Raw genomic sequence first — 15521 nt, forward strand, 5'->3', positions numbered from 1 at the left:
ATTGAAATATTGATATGAGATGTTTTAAAACAGGAAATTATTTTTAATAGGTAAATAGTGAAATACCCCAAATGCTAATAAAACAGGAGAGACTCCGTCTGTTTCCCCATTTGAAAAAAAAAAAAAAGAACACAAGATTAATAATGGATAAGATAAGATAAATTGATAAGGTGCTCCGGTACAGAATGTGGCACACTTTGCTCAGCTATGCTATAGATCGGGTAAGGGGTGTTACAAAGCCCCAGCCATAGCATATGCAATAAAAGCTAAAGAGGATAAAGATGCTCCTGATTGATAGGTGGTAAATTTCTATTATTTGATGCTAATTTGTATGCATTGATTGATCTGGGATCTACACATTCTTATATTTGCACCACTACACCAAGTGAGAAGGGTTTACATGCTGAATTATTGTCACATGATATATTGATAACTAATCCTATAGGACATAGTGTGACTGTAAACTGTTAGTAGTATGCCCTAGAGCATATCATTTAGTATGTATCTTGTACATGTTTTTATTAATAAAAGGCATTTTCACTTTTCCGTTTACATAATATATTTATCTGTAATAGAAAAGGTCCATTGATATTTTGTTAGAAATTCTATTCTTAAGTTGTTAAGAATATGAGTGACAGTATTTCTAGTACAAAGTATCATAAACAAGTTCACAATCGAGGATACTTCACAATAAGGACATGACTTATCCAGAAAAATTGTATTCATGTTTGTTCTCAAGTTATTTATATGAGATATAAATAAGATGGAATGATGAGTCTCATGCCATATGACAAACATGATAGGCACTTATACATGATGAGTAGGCCGAACCAGTGACACTTAAGACAAGCACATGGAGTTTACTCTTGTCAATGTATTGTCATAAATCATATCAGTGCATATAATCTTTAGACCTGAGATAGCACAGTTATCTTGTATATAGGTGGTTTGAGTTTGATACTGCTTTCATACTTGTACTGTGTATGGGTATATGGGCATATGTTGGCTCCTACTAGTTATATGTGGAGGTAGGTGTTGATCAAGATGGAATCTGTTCCTCTAAGTAAATAAAGATAAAATTCTATGTTCATTTAATTGTTCTTGATGTTTTAAGTTCCTAGCTAGGACAGATAGATTTAATCAGAAAAGATTTTCTGATGAGAAAATCTTTTTAATCAAGAATTGGAATTAAAAGAGAACATAATATTCATAGGAAATGGGGTTTGACATAAACCATGACTCCAACTTGAGTTGGGATTTTGTAACAGAGAGATTATAGTGCATGGTAACATATGATTATAAGTTCATTTAAGATAAACCTTATTACTAATTGGGCGGCCATGGCATGCTATGCTAGGTGTTAGCCATGGTCTATGAGATGCATAAAATGGTTTAGAGAAATTATTTATGGTAAGAAAGATTTTTTATGATATTAAGAGTTGATATCATGTCCCATTTCCAATTAGTGATGAGCCTAGTAAGTCACACACATACACAAGTAATCATCAAATTAAATATGATTTAACTAAATTAATTAAAGAGTTTAATTGATTAATTAAATAGGTTTGGTTTGCAATTAGATTGCAAAGTCCCTAGCATGGCTTGAAACTAAATCTAAATTATTGGATGTATAGTATAAGTTAAATTTATATTTAAAGTGTTTAAATATAAATTTAATTAATGAGAAATTAATTAATAGAGATTAATTAATTAATTTATATTTGATATAAATTGATTAGAAGAAGAGAAATAATTATTTTGGGTTGAGAACTCAAAATTAAAACACAGGGGCATTTTGGTCATTTCACAGGGTGACATGTGGCACCATGTGATGGTGACACATGGCACTACACATAAGCTTGCCAAATGTCTTTTAATCATGTAAGATGATTAAAATTAAGATTAAATATAGGTTTGACACTTGGCACAATGTGATTGGGTCAATTAAACCTAGAGCCAATCAGAAGGTGACATGTGGCATGTGGCAAGGGTTTTAAGTGGTGACCTAGCTATATAAGTGTTATGAAAAAGAAAAATTACAACCAGCTTCTGCCTCCCTTGGTGCCGCCACCCTTGAAGCTCCCATTCACTCTTCTTCTTCATCTCTCATTAGTTCCAAGAGATTAGCAAACAATCTCTTGAATTAAAAATACTAGAAATTGTTTCTAGTGTCCTGTTTACATCTTTAATCTCTTAAAAGGCAAAACTTGATTTTCTAATTAATAGAAAAAGCTTTAGAAGCTATTCAGGGGCTGCCATAGGTGAACTTGGTGTGGACAAACTAGAGGGACAACATCTGGTGTCCTGAAGACGCATCCCAAAGGCACAAATACGTTGCAGTGCATCAAGAGGTTAGTGTATTTGTTCTTGATTTAATCTAGGATTCTAAAATTAATCGGATTAATTCTAAAATCTTAAATGGCAAATACAGATCCAAAAACATATTAAAAGAGCTTTAATATATTATTTATCATTGAAATCAAATAGATAAAAATAAATCTTGCATGATGCATGTGACCCTAGGTGAAAAATTTTTGAATTCAATGGTATAAACTTGTGTTTTTCATGCTTCCGCTCCTTCATAAACAAGGTGCTTAGAGACTGCCCAATTAGGGATCATGCAATTTCCTATTGACTTTATAGAATTGCCTTTCCATGAATTTGATGTTATCCTGTGTAACGATCGGGCTCCAACCACTAGAGAAATTGTCCGCTTTGGCCATAAGCCTCACGATTTTGTCCCATAGGTGGAATGGAAAACTTCTTAGAAGGTCATCCATCTTAGGATTTCTCTCAAGTGAGCATGCTTAACCCTGAAGTGCTTCCAACTCTCCAAGCCATTCCACCAAAAGGCGCCTCTTATGATTAGTTCTCCAATTTTATATATTATTACTCTTTGAATCCAAGACCATCTCCGTGCTTTGCGGATGTGGGATTTGCCTAAGGGACCTTTCTCCACCCCTTTCAGGACTTAGCGTCCTCACTGAGGTTTGCCCTACCATCGCCCAAGAGGACACGCGAGCGGCTCTGATACCAATTATAACGATCGGGCTCCAACCACTAGAGGAATTGTCCGCTTTGGCCATAAGCCTCACGGTTTTGTCCCATAGGTGGAATGGAGAACTTCCCAGAAGGTCACCCATCCCATCCTAAGATGGGTGACCTTCTGGGAAGTTCTCCATTCCACCTATGGGACAAAACCCTGGGATGGGTGACCTTTTGGGAAGTTCTCCATTTCACCTATGGGACAAAACCGTGAGGCTTATGGCCAAAGCGGACAATTCCTCTAGTGGTTGGACCCGATCGTTACAATTGGTATCAGAGCCGCTCGCTTGTCCTCTTGGGCGATGGTGGAGCAAACCTTAACGAGGACGCTGAGTCCCGAAAGGTGGGGAGAAAGGTCCCTTAGGCAAATCCCACATTGGCAAAGCACAAAGATGGTCTTGGTTTCAAATAGTAATGATATATAAAATGGGGGAACTAATCACTAGAGGCGCCTTTTGGTGGAATGGCCTGGAGAGTTGGAAGAACTCCAGGGTTAAGCGTACTCGCTTGAGAGAAATCATAGGATGGGTGACCTTTTGGGAAGTTCTCCATTTCACCTATGGGACAAAACCGTGAGGCTTATGGCCAAAGCGGACAATTCCTCTAGTGGTTAGAGCCCGATCGTTACATCCTGGGCATGGATTGGTTAGCTAAACATCAGGCTGTGGTTAATTGCAAATTAAAAAGGGTTGTGTTGAAAGCTTTTGATAATTCTGATGTGGCTGTATATGGTGAGAGACAAAATTTATTATAAAATGTGATCTCAATTATCACAGCCAGGAAGCTAATTAGAAAGGGGTGTGAGGCTTTTTTAGCGCATGTCATAGACACTAGAAAGAAGGTTTTAATATTCAGGATATTGCTATAGTCAATGAATTTCAGGATGTATTTCCTGAAGAATTACCTAGGCTACCACCAGGCAGGGAGGTAGAATTTTCAATTAATGTGCTTCCTGGTATTGCACCAATATCAATAGCACCCTATAGAAAGCCTCCCACTGAGTTGAAGAAGTTAAAATTGCAGCTACAAGACTTACTTGACAAGGGGTTTATACGCCCTAGTGTGTCACCTTGGGGAGCGCTAGTACTGTTTATCAAAAAGAAAGATGGCACCCTTAGGCTGTGCACTGACTACAGGTAGTTGAATAAGGTGATAGTCAAGAATAAATATCCTTTACCCCGGATTAATGATTTGTTTGATCAATTAAAAAGGGCCAGGGTCTTCTCCAAAATTGATTTGAGATCTGGGTATTATCAGTTGAAGGTTAAGGAACCTGATGTTCCTAAAATTGCATTCAAAATTAGTTATGGCTACTATGAGTTTCTAGTGATGCCATTTGGGCTAACCAATGCCCCAACTGCCTTCATGGACTTAATGAATTGAATTTTCAAACCTTATTTGATTAGTTTGTAGTTGTTTTCATTAATGACATACTGGTCTATTCTAAGACAAGAGAAGAACATGCTCAGCACCTTAGAATTGTAATACAGATTCCGAGGGACAAGCAATTATATGCTAAGTTAAGCAAGTGTGATTTTTGGCTGAATGAAGTTTCCTTCCTAGGCCATATTATATCCTCATAAGGCATAAGGGTAGATCCTAAAAAGATAGAAGTTATTTTGGAATGAAAGCCATCTAAAAAATATGTCAAAAATCAAAAGTTTTCTAGGATTGGCTGGATATTATAAAAAAGTTATGAAAGAGTTTTCCATGATAGCTTCACCAATAACCAAACTGCTGTATAAAGGTGTTAAGTTTGAATGGACAGATAAGTGTCAGGCTAGCTTCGATGAATTAAAAGCTATGCTTACAGAAGCTCCTGTGTTGATGCAACCTATATCAGGAAAGGATTTTGTGATTTATAATGATGCCTCATTAAATGGACTTGGTTGTATGTTGATGTGAGAAGGAAAGGTGATAGCTTATGCTTCCAAACAATTGAAACCACATGAAAGAAATTATCCTACTAATGATCTGGAGCTAGCAGCCATCGTCTTCACTTTGAAAATATGGAGGCATTACTTATATAGGGAAAAATATTACATTTATACAGATCAAAAAAGTCTAAAATACCTACCTTCATAAAAAGAACTAAACCTGAGATAGAAGAGATGGATGGAATTGCTTAAAGACTATGATTGCATCATAGATTACCATTTAGGAAAAGCCAATATAGTAGCTAATGCCCTCAGCCAGAAGTCATTGGCAGTTTTAAAGGCAATGAATGCTCATCTGAGGTTGACAACTAATGGTGTGATTGTGGCTAAACTGAGGATTAAATCTAGTCTGATTCAATAGGTGCAAGATGCACAGAAAACAGATGAGAAGTTAATAGCAATAATCAGTAAATTATCAGATGAGAAGGAAGGTGAATATATGGTAAAAGGAGATAGTCATTTGTATTACAAAGATAGACTCTGTATACCGAATGTAAGTGATTTGAAGCAGAGCATCCTTAAAGAAACACACACTGCTACTTATGCTATGCATCCGGGAAGTAATAAGATGTACCAAGATCAGAAGCTACATTACTAATGGCCTAGTATGAAGAAAGACATAGCAGAGTATGTATCTAAATGCCTAACATATCAGCAAGTGAAGGCTGAACATCAAGTACCATCTAGTTTACTATAACCAATCTCTATACTGAAGTGGAAATGGGAAAAGATTACCATTGATTTTATTACAGGCCTCCCTCATGCACAGAGAAAGGATGATTCAATATGGGTCATTGTGGATAGATTAACCAAGTCAGCCCATTTTCTTCCAGTTAGACAAGACTATTCACTAGATCAGTTTGCTAAATTATACATGAATGAGATAGTCAGATTACATGGAGTGCTTATATCTATCATATCAGATCAAGACCCACAGTTTACATCAAGATTTTGGGAAAGTTTGCATAAGGCCTTGGGTACTCAACTCCACTTTAGTACAGCCTTCCATCCTCAGATAGAAGGACAATTCGAAATAGTTATATAGGTGCTAAAGGATATGTTGAGAAGTTGTATTATTAAATTTGAAGGAAGTTAGGACAAACACCTCCCACTGATAGAATTTGCTTACAATAATAGTTATCAGTCTAGCATCCATATGGCACCTTATAAAGCCTTATATGGTAGGAAATGTGGAACTCCTTTATGCTAGACAGAATTGGGTGAAAAGAAGTTAGTGGGACCAAAACTTGTGAAACTGATAGAGGATAAAGTGAAACTAATAAAGGATAGACTGAAAGCAGCAATGGACAGGCAGAAATCTTACGCTGATTTAAAGAGAAGGGATATAGAATATGAAGTGGGTGATAAAGTCTTCTTAAAAGTCTCAACATGGAAGAAGATTTTGAGATTTGGCAAGAAAGGCAAGTTAAGTCCTAGGTTTATTGGTCCATATGAAATAATTGAACATGTGGGTCCAATAGCCTATAGACTAGCCTTAACACTAGAACTATAAAAAATACACAATATCTTCCATGTCTCAATGTTAAGGAGATACAGATTAGACCCAACCCATGTCATCCCTATGGAGACAATTGAAGTGCAACCATATTTAACCTAAGAGGAACCGGTGGCAATTTTAGCTCGTGAAGTGAAGGAATAGAGGAACAAGCAAGTTCCACTAGTTAAAGTGTTATGGAGGAATCATGCAATTAAAGAAGCTACTTGGGAAAGCGAGGAAGTGATGAAATAATAATATCCCCAACTATTCAACTAAGGTACAATCTCTAATTTCGAGGATGAAATTTCCTAAAAGGGAGAGAGTTGCAATGCCCCAAATTTATAGACCGTATTTAGTATATTTCAATGAGAAACCAAATATTAAATATGATACGTAAATTGGATTAAATGAGGGGTTAAATTAAAATTTTGAAAAAAAAAAACCTATGGACTTTGTTATAAAATTAATGAAGTTCGGGGGGAAAATTAAAATTTTTCAACTTAGCATCTAATTGAATTTAATTAAGATCATTAAGTGTGATTAATTATGTGATGGCCTGGCCCACTGGCTAGTATTGTCCGCTTTGGCCTAACCCATACTAGGCCTCACAGATTTGTCCCTTGGGCTTTTACACCCAAAAGCGTGCTAACCAGTGTTCCAAGACCACCCAATTTAAGTCCAGATCTCTCCTGTGCTTTGCCGATATGGGATTTGCCTAAGGACTATGAGGCTTATGGCCAAAACGGACAATTCCTCTAGTGGTTGGAGCCAGACCATTACAATTGGTATCAAAGCCTCTCGCGTGTCCTCTTGGGCGATGGTGGGGCAAACCTCAATGAGGACGCTAAGTCCCAAAAGGGGGAGAGAAAGGTCCCTTAGGCAAATCCCCCATCGAAAAAGCATGGAGATGGTATTGGGTTCAAAAAGTACCGATATATAAAATGGGGGAACTAATCACTAGAGACACCTTTTGGTGGAATAGCCTAGAGAGTTGGAAGAACTCCAGGGTTAAGCGTGCTCGATTCAGAGAAATCCTAGGATGGGTGCCTCCTAGAAAGTTCTCCATTCCACTTATGGGACAAAACCGTGAGGCTTATGGCCAAAGCGGACAAATTCTCTAGTGGTTAGAGCCCTGACTGTTACAATTGGTATCAGAGTCACTCAAGTGTCCTCTTGGGTGATGGTGGGGCAAACCTCAGTGAGGACGTTGAGTCCCGAAAGGGGGAGAGAAAGGTCCCTTAGGCAAATCCCACATCGGCAAAGCACAGGAGAGATCCTGGACTTATATTGGGTGGTTTTGGAACACTGTTTAGGGTACTTTTAGGTGTAAAAGCCCAAAGGACAAATCTGTGAGGCCTAGTATGGGCTGGGCCAAAGTGGATAATACTAGCCAGTGGGTCGGGCCGTTACATTTGGTATCAGAGCACTCCGTGTGGCCTCTTGAGCGATGGTGGGGCAAACCTCAGCAAGAACGCTGAGTCCCAAAAGGGGGGGAGAAAGGTCCCTTAGGTAAATCCCACATCAGCAAAGCACGGAAGAGATCTTGGACTTAAATTGGGTGGTCTTAGAACATTGGTTAGCGCGCTTTTGGGTATAAAAGCCCAAGGGACAAATCCGTGAGGCCTAGTATGGCCTGGGCCAAAGCAGACAATACTAGCCAGTGGGTCAGGCCATTACAAATTAAGTTAATTAATCACCAATTAAAAAGTGGAAATGTGGACCAATGGCAAAGTGACACATGTTAAGAAGGGAAAAATATCTAAGGCATATAAAATAAAATTTTGTGTCTTCTTCCATTCACTTCAGCCGACCCATCTTTCCTTTCCCTTCTTGATAAGTGCATAATTTATTAATTTTACTCCCATCACATTTAGTGTTTCTAGTGTGTTTTTATGCCTAATTTAATTGATTAAAGTATAATTATCAATTAGGTATATTTTTAGATAGTTGTTGGAATAATTGTGTTAAAAGAGAAATTTTTAGCTTTTATATTAATTTGATATTTGCTGTATTTTTTAGGTGTTTCTAAAGTTGTAGGTCTCCGAATTGAGTGTTGTTTAATTCATTGAACAGCTAAGTCAGAGCACTACAAATGACAAAGAGGGACTAAAGCCCAAATCAATCTCTAAGGTTGTCAAAATGAGCTATGGATCAATTATAAAAGCCTACTCTTAATTTGTCATGACCAATCTTGGGATTTTTTTTTTTATATCTGGAGCTCCGGAGGTCCAAATGAAGCAAACCTAGGCCCAATTGAACCTTAAGAGCCACCTCTACAATTGTTGTGAAGGGCTGCAAACGAGATAAGGCCATTTTAATTGTTAAAAATGGCAATGAAGTCAAAATTATGGGCTGGACTGTCTGTCAGAACTAGTTTCGGTTTTTAGCCCATAACTTTTGCTATAGACCTCAGATTTGGGAAAATGAGTATCCGTTGGAAAGCTAAGAAGTAGGGCTACAACTTTCCTGAAGAAGGTAGAGGCAGATTTGAAAGGGAAGTGGCTGAAAAACTACTGTGATTGTAGAGCAGAAAATCTGTCTTTTGAATTATAAAACTTTTCCAAGATTAGCTGTTATTCTTAGATTAGGTTTTTGATTATAAAGACCATCTTTGGGCAGCAGCTGACACACACCATTTAGCAGCTTCGACATCTTCAACATCTTCATTCTCCATTTACATCCATAGTTTTAGATTTCTCCATTTTTTTTTTCTTTTGTAAGCCATGATGGGTGGCTAAGTTTCTAAATTCAGTTCAAGGGATTCTAGTTCCTATGCATAATTTGTGAGACTAGGTTCTTAATTTAAATTATGTCTTTTTGAATATCTATTTGTTTCCTGATTGAATTACTTTTGATCTTTTGAATGATTTGCTAAAAAGGCCTATTAATTAATTGTTTGATTTGATCAATTGCTAGTTCATCTTCATAATCCGTAATTATTGTGTAAGATTGAATTTGAGTAGCAATTAGGTTTTATTGACTATGATCCAACTTTTCGATAATAACCTAAGGAAATAATAGGATGAATTAAATGGTTTATGTTTTATAAATCATTGTTCAGCTTAACTACTTCCTGTTTTTAAAGTAGTTATTAATTTGATGAGGATTGCTTAATACCAATTTAGTTAATAATTAGAGTCAACAAGAGTGCTGGACTCGAATTGACGAGTATAGGGAAGTAAGGGGTTTTACCTCGCTGTTTGGTAAATCTACGTTAATTATTCAATAAGAGATAATTGTATTTCTTTTGTCTATGATTGAGTCATGCATTGGAATGCGAATTACCTTGGACTAAAGTTTGTTTAATTTAAGAGTTTCATATTTAAATTTAGTTTTTTACTTTCTGAATGTGATTTCTTTCTTCAAATTTAGTTTTACAACCCCCTCCCACCATATCTTTTCCTATTACACAAGTGCATGAAATTTAATAACACTGTCTCTAGGGTTTGACCTGAATTATCACTTACTATAGAAAATATTTCATTACTGGTAATTTCAATTAATTTAATTTTCAGTGGATTCGGCAACCATCAAGAAATTTTGGTGCCGTTGCCGAGGACTGAAGTTCATTAGATTTCGTGTTTTTAGTGTTAGGATATTCTGTTATTAACCTTGTTTGTGAAGTGTTGCTGTTTTCTAGTTTTTCCAAAAAAATTACGGTGTTACTATTCATCGACAGGTTTTTGGTTGAATTAAGAGGGCGCTCTATACTTGTTTTGAAGGAAATGACATTATGATCAAGACCAATCAGCCTGTAAGATTCATTGGCCCCACTCTCTTAAGGCCAAATTCCATTGTTTTCTAGGGTTTTGAGGCATTTTTCTGTTTTTACCTTGATTTCTTTTTGTTTATGACAAGAACTTCTCAATCTGGTGAGTTGATCTTTGATCCAAAAGGAGAAAAAATAGCTAAACAGTTAAGAAAATTGGCTAAGCAAGCTAGGCAGATTCTGAGTACATCTGAAGGAGTCAAATCTCCAAGGGAATTAAGTTCGAATTCAGATTCAGATTTAGATTCCAAAAATGAAACCATGGCTGTTAGAACTTTGAAAGAGTTGGCTGCTCCTGATTTAAACCAACAGCCTTTGTGTATTCAATACCCTGCTTTAAATGTTACTTTTGAGTTAAAATCTGGACTAATTCATTTGTTGCCTAAATTTCATGGTCTTGCAGGTGAGGATCCACATAAGCATTTAAAGGAATTTCATGTAGTGTGTTCTAGCATGAAACCTCAAGGAGTTTCAGAGGACCAGATCAAGCTTTGAGCTTTCCCTTTCTCACTGGAAGGCACAGCTAAGGATTGGTTGTATTACCTTTTTCTGGATCTATCAACTCTTGGAATGAGATGAAGCGGATGTTCTTGGAGAAGTATTTTCCTGCTTCCGTGCTGCCAATATAAGAAAAGAAATTTGTGGGATCCGGCAGTACAATGGAGAGAGTTTGTATGAGTATTGGGAGAGATTTAAGAAGCTGTGTGCAAGTTGTCCCCATCATCAAATAAGTGAGCAACTGTTGATTCAGTATTTCTATGAGGGACTTCTACCAATGGACTGCAGTATGATAGATGCTGCTAGTGGAGGAGCTTTAGTTAAAAAGACACCAGAAGATGCAAGGAGGCTGATTGCTAACATGGCAGCAAACTCTCAGCAGTTTGGATTGAGAATGGATCACACACCTAAGAAGGTTAATGAGGTAAGTACATCTAACCTTGAGAAACAGATTTCTGATTTAACTTCTTTGGTGAGGCAATTGGCTATAGGGAACATGCAAACTGTTAAGGTATGTGGAATTTGTTCGATTTAGGTCATGCCACTGACATGTGTCCTGCGTTACAAGAGGATGAATCAATGCAACATGTTAATGTAGTAAAAAATTATGGATAGCCACAACGTAGGATGATCCCTTTTCTAATACTTATAACGCGATCATCCCAATTTAAGTTATGGGAATCAACTAGTGCAAAACCGATACCAACAGCAGAGACCACAAGTGAATTAACAACCTCCGCCTCCCTCAAATCAAGGTATGTCACTCGATGAAATTGTTAAGGCTTTGGCTAACAATACACAATAGTTTCAATAGGAGACCAAAATTAGCATTCAAAATATAGAGAGGCAGATTAGTCAATTAGCTTCATCTGTGAGTAAGCTTGAAGCTCAAGGTTCTGGAAAGCTTCCATCCCAAATAGTCATGAATCCCAGAGAAAATGCAAGTGCTATAGTGTTGCAGAGTGGGAAAGAAGTTGATAACCAGACTCCACATGAGCCAATGAAAAAGAAGAAGCAAGGAGCAAAAGAGTCTAAAGTTTCTGAAGTTCCTGAAGTTGAGATAAATATTGAACCTAAACTGAATAAGGTTAATAATTATGTTCTTCCTCCATTCCCATGCAGGTTGGCTAAAACTAAGAGAGAAGAACAAGAGAAAGAAATTTTAGAGACTTTCAGAAACGTAGAGGTCAATGTACCTTTACTTGATGCGATCAAACAAATCCCCAAGCATACTAAATTCCTTAAGGAGTTATGCACTACAAAGTGCAAGTTGAGGAATAATGAGAAAATCAGTGTGGGGGAAAATGTGTCGGCATTAATTCAGCGAAAATTACCCCCTAAGTGTAAGGATCCAGGTTCATTTTCTATTCCTTACAAAATAGGTGATTCTAGATTTGAAAGTGCAATGGCAGATTTAGGAGCATCTATTAATGTCATATCAAATTCAGTTTTTCAAATTTTAAATTTGGGTCCTTTGAAAGATACCAGTGTCATTATTCAGTTAGCTAATCGTTCTAATGCTTACCCATTGGGAGTAGTTGAGGATGTGTTGGTGCAGGTTGGAGAATTGATTTTTCCTGCAAATTTTTACATTCTAGATATGGAGGATAGTGCTCTCACATCAAAGTCAGCTTTGATTTTGTTTGGAAGACCTTTCCTAAAAACGGCGAAGACAAAAATTGATGTGGATGATAGTTCCTTAACTATAGAGTTTGATGAAGAGACTATCAAATTTAATATCTTTGATGTCATGAAGTATCCTGCTGATAATCATTCTGTCTTTTTTATTGATGTTGTTGATACGTTTGTGCAGGATGTTTTTGAGTTAAGCTTGGAGGATGAGTTAGAAAGAAAATTACAATGGCATGAATTAGAGGAAATTTGACTTGAGGCTTATGAGAATTCTAGGATCTATAAAGAAAAGACTAAGGCATTCCACGACAAACTAAGAAAGCAGTTTGTGATTGGGCAAAAGGTTTTATTGTATAATTCCATATTGAAGCTGATGCCCGATAAGTTGTGTTCTCATTGGATTGGACCCTTTGTTATTACTAATGTGTTTCCTTGTGGTGCAGTTGAAATTCAAAGTTTAGGAACTAACAAGGTGTTGAAGGTCAACGATCATAGACTTAAGCCATTTTATGAGGGGATTCAAGAGCATACAATGGAGGAGCTCAAATTGAGTAACCCAATTTATGTGTATTAAGGAGCTTTGCCATGTCAAGCTAACGATGATAAACAAAAATGCTTCTTGGGAGGCAACCCATGGGTGGCTTGTTAGCCACAATCAGATTTGTTTTCTTTCCCTTATCTTATTTTATTTTATTTTCTAGCATTTTTTCTTTTCTTTCGCATTTGGGCTTTACATTGGGGACAATAGAAGTTTTAAGTATGGGAGAGGAGAAATTTGTTGCTGCAATTTTTTTTTTAATAGAAAAAAAATTGTTCTCATAAGCTTGATTCATGATTCTATATTAACTCTCGAAGAGAAGTGCTTTGTCCTTGAAATGACTTTTCTATTTTAGATTGAATTTTTGAGATTTTAGGCAAGGTAATAGTAACTTTAATGATGGATTTTCCCTCTTCTCCATGCCATAGAGCAATTCTTTTTTCCTGCATAAATCATTTAGGCTTGATTTAATGGTGAAATGATTAGTTATGTGTGCTTTAAACAAACTAGTGTCATGCATATTTCAGAACTTTTTTTAATCTATTAGGGCACTTTATAATATGTAGATGCATAAATTGGGAAAAATAAAAAGTTGAACTTAAAAATTGCTCTGCTATTTTAGATAAGCGAAGTAACCAGGGGTCTTCATGAACCCCATGTTGATTCTCTAGCCAAAAGCTAGCTAGGATATGAGCAAGGTACTTGTCACACCCTACGCCTCCATAAGATATAACATAATCCCATAGTACACCTATTGAATTAGCATACTTTGCCTACCAGTAACCCATTAAATACACTACAAGGGATTTCAAACAATTTCTTACTTCTTTTAAAGTGGTGAGCACTTTTGACAGGTGTTAAAACTTTTTAATCAAAGTTAAATCACACATTAGGTCTGAAATACCCATAAATTTTATAAAAATTTCGACAGAATGCCGTCTGTATTTTGAGCAAAGTAGTTCTTCAAAAACCTGTAGAAAATACTTCCAATATATTTGTTTCAGTCCCAAACTCCAATATGGCTCAACACAAATCAATTTTCTCAAACATAAGTCAAACTCAATTCAACATCACTTTCAATAGTTTCAAAAATAAAATCCAAAATGACTAAGTATTTCAAAGCTGAGATAAGAAAATTATAGTACAACATTTTTATAGGCCAAAATAATTTACAACTTTATTTTACAACTGCTCAAGACCAAGTACAATATATACATACAGTTCACATACATTACAATAATATTTATAAGGAAGTGGTATACTCAATATACCTGGCAAAATTCCAAAGTGAAGTTACAAGCAGCCTACTTTGCTGCTTTATCTATCTGTCTACTTGCGACAGCAATGAAAAAGCTATCGCTGAGTAAAATTTACTCAGTGGTGCACAATAAAAATTTAAAATGCGGTATATAAAACATTTATTGACAATTCACAATTCAAATGATTCACAATTTCATGTTACAATTTTCAAAGCTCATATAACACATTTGATGAGCACTCCTAGGATGCCAAGAAACACAACATCTAAATATTGGAACCAAGATCTTTAATCATCCAAACAAGGCAGAATTTCAGATTGAAAACCCAAGTGTCAATACACAAATAGTAACAAGCTAAAGCATATTGATCATCAAAATAAGACTAGCAAGGGGTTCATGCTGCTAGAATCCAAGTTCTTTCAAGAAACATGGAAGAAACATAGAAGAAACTCAAGCTCCAGCAATGGAGTTCTCTCCCTAATACTCACACTTAAACTAGAAAAATGAAGGCTGCCCATACAATCTGAATATCTTGGGTTATATATAGCATCTCTAAAACCCTAAAAGTGTGCCAAAACCCTAAAAGTGTGCCAACATGGCTAAAAAGACAAAAATAAAAGGCTCCTCAATCAGATGGGGCGTTTCCATAGGGGGGGGGGACCATTTGGGACCACTTGCTTTATGGCAGCCCTTTATGTAGTGGGGACCATAAGTTGGCAAAGAACACTTTAGGTGGTAGCAACCTTTTTTTAATTTAGTGGGGACCAATAAAAGGTATCAGCACATGGCAAATCCAAATAAGCATAAGAAGCTCCTCCAATCCACTTGGCCAAATGGTCTTGTGCCAAGTCATGCTGATGTGGCGAAGTCACGCTGATGTGGCACCACTTGTCAAGTCTCCCATGCCAACTTGTGTGAGAATGATCCACCTAGATTCCAACAATATGCAAGAAAGTCCAACATGGCAATTTTGATCCCCCTTGTGCTCACAATGCTCCAACACCAATGCTTGCAGCTCTCTAGCTCTGGGGTCCTCTAAATAATGGCATAGGCACTGGTGCTTCTTCATCATCCCTTCCTCCTTTGAAAGAATTCATCCTCGAATCTGGTCTTGCATCAATGCAAAGGGAAAGATCAGTAATGTTAAAAGAATTGCTAACACCATACTCACCTGGTAAATCAATCTTGTATGCATTGTTGTTGATCCTTTCTAGCACTTTGAATGGACCATCACACCTTGGCTATAATTTCGACTTTCTTAGGTTTGGAAACCGCTCTTTCCTTAAATGCACCCAAACAAAGTCACCTGGTTCAAACACAAGAGGCTTTCGGCCTTTATTAGCAT

The 15521-nt window shown here is 36.7% G+C and overlaps 1 non-coding gene across 1 annotated transcript; it reads right to left on the reverse strand.

The window, feature by feature from the left end:
* Positions 1 to 10871: 10871 nt before the first annotated feature.
* Positions 10872 to 10978, reverse strand: LOC131169933 (small nucleolar RNA R71). The gene has a single exon (XR_009140878.1). It is a non-coding gene; the product is annotated as a small nucleolar RNA R71 (small nucleolar RNA).
* Positions 10979 to 15521: the final 4543 nt, after the last annotated feature.

Source organism: Hevea brasiliensis, chromosome 10 (assembly GCF_030052815.1).
Source record: "Hevea brasiliensis isolate MT/VB/25A 57/8 chromosome 10, ASM3005281v1, whole genome shotgun sequence".
Classification (NCBI taxonomy): domain Eukaryota; kingdom Viridiplantae; phylum Streptophyta; class Magnoliopsida; order Malpighiales; family Euphorbiaceae; genus Hevea; species Hevea brasiliensis.